Genomic DNA, 2,500 nt, shown 5'->3' on the forward strand with positions numbered 1-2,500 from the left:
GACACTGATTGCTTCTCCAAATGCGCTTTCTACCCTCCTGGTTGTAAATTTTTGGGGGGGGTTCTCAGCTGCATTGTTGCGCTGGGGATCAGACACGGTGTAAATGAAACGTTAGATTGCCGGGGGATTGATGCGGGTGCCTTTCTAAACTCCTGTCCTGATATCTTGCATTGAGCGTGATTGGCATGTGTGGAGACAAACACAAGCCAAAAGAGAACAGACGAACAAAGTGTTGTCAAATGAGTCTATCATCTCCTCCAACAGCTAATTATGCGATATGATAATTATGTTTATTTATTTTCCAGCTACTTGTTACTCTAATCACATTTTAACAAGCCTATTAGTCTGGGGTCTGTACGGGAGACACTTATTGTTTATACACGGCCTTTTATGTTTGCGCAGCCCAGTGGCAAGATTTGTTATTTCTTTTTCAAATTAAAGTCGGACCGCAAATGTTCAGGATAATTTGGTAAATTTCTACAAAATCTCAATAATGAACCTCTTGAGACCCAGAGATTCATTTTGTATACATTTATAATTTCTTCTTGCTATCTGGGATAACTGGGACCTAATAAGTATAAAACAAAAACAACGAGGAGCGTGATCGTTTGTGTGCTACATATGAACACAAAGAGTATGACACAGTTCTTCCTGTCTGCTATGTCTTCTAGCGACTCAGAGTGATATTTATACCACTAGGGTGCAGCGAACAATGTCCAGACATGAGGAGAACAGGTTTAAATAAAGCACAATGATGTACAAGGAATAGGGAAGGAGAAATGTAATGTCCACATATGAGGACGTAGGGTCTTAGGGGGTTAACATCGCAAGACGTCTTTTTTTTTCTCAATAATTTAGTCAAATTCTTCAAAATCTCACGAAATTGCATGTCCTAGCTAACGTATTCCGTTATCCTTCAGTGCAATTTGGTCCAGATCCTATGACAATTCCAGCAATGAAGTTCTCTTATTACTCCAGATGTTTTCTTACCTACATTATTAGAGCAAAACAAACACTGATGCGTTCAAACGAGTCCCTTTGGATGCTACACAAACCGCTTTGACTAGACTGTGAGCCGGCGTGAACGCCTGAGCCGTGTATTAGAGGGCGGACTGAGCCTTAAAAAATGCACAAATCAATACTCTCAGGTGGAGATGGAGCGTCTGTGCCCCCTCATCTGCAAATCGTTGTGTCAAAGTCAATGTTTCATACACAAAAAACGAAGAAAAAAACCTTTTCTCCTTCCATTCCACTCCATTTACCCCCGCGCTCTAAATATCGTATTCAACAAAGGCGCCACCACAACAGCCAGCAGATAAGAAGATACATTGCTGGTGACATTTAAAAGGAGTCACTACCCCCTCATCTGCCTGTCTATTGTCAGCATCCTCTGTGGCCTATAATGAGAACGTGCACGCCCAGGCCATTATAAATAGTCCGTGTCCTGGTTAAATGCAACACCTCTCTTTGGGTGCTATTTGGGCCACATGATTCACCGTGATTCATGCCGCTGTGTTCTTTCTGTTCTCGCAGATGAGCTGGATGACCGGGGGGTGGGAGTAGATGCAAGGGCTGCGATGGCAACGCGAGGCATGTTGTGGTGTGCATGTGCGTGGCGTAGGCCGCGGCCTCACGTGTGTGTGTGTGTGTGTGTGTGTGTGTGTGTAAGTGGCTGAACTGAACAAAAGCCAGCAAAACAGCCGGAGAGATTGAAAGTGCACGGCTGAAGTGCCAAATTTGTCAGACCACTTTCCAGGCCACTTTCAGGACTATTTGAACGCACAAGGGGGAAAAAATAGCCAACAGAAAGGAGCGGTAATTTCCTTCGCTGTAAATTGCGGTCTTACATCTGTAATGCGCATGTTTGTACGTGTGCGTGTGTGTGTACCTTCTTGTATATGCGTCTGTTTGGATGAAGGGGCAGGTGCATCTACTTAAGTAAACCTTATTATCACAGTGTTGGCACTTTCCTACTGTGCATGCATACTATGTGCAGTATATATACAGTGCGTGTGTGTATCCACCTCCTCCCTGATGGTGACAGGCACGCTGATTGATTGACGGACACCTATTTAATTGCACCCTGCTGCTGTCTGTGTAGCAGCAAAGGTAGGAGGGATAAGCAAGAGCTAATGGATTAATACGCCGCCCGCTTGTTCAGCTACTAATTATTGGCGCTATCAGTTTGCATCTGCTGCTGGGACTCTGCGTGCTTGTTTCCTTGCACGGACGGCGGCGTGCGTGTAGGTGTATGTTGTGTGCGTCTGCTTCTGTGATTTCTAGTGCACACCAGCTCCCAGTGGCCATGTGGGTGTGTGGTGGGTAGCTCAGAGTTACATTAATAGCCAAAGGGCAGGCAGGCAGGGAGGCAGGGAGAGAGGACATAGACAGGAAGGGGAAATACAGTTTACTCGTCGCCCACCACTTCCTGTGTCTCTCCTACACTCGGCAGCCCACGGACCAGAGCCGTGGCGTCTAAAGCCAGTTTGTTTGCTCATGG

The sequence above is a fragment of the Genypterus blacodes genome, unplaced genomic scaffold, assembly GCF_046128005.1.
Source record: "Genypterus blacodes isolate CSIRO-AG114 ecotype Tasmania unplaced genomic scaffold, CSIRO-AGI_Gbla_v1 ptg000058l_1, whole genome shotgun sequence".
Classification (NCBI taxonomy): Eukaryota; Metazoa; Chordata; class Actinopteri; order Ophidiiformes; family Ophidiidae; genus Genypterus; species Genypterus blacodes.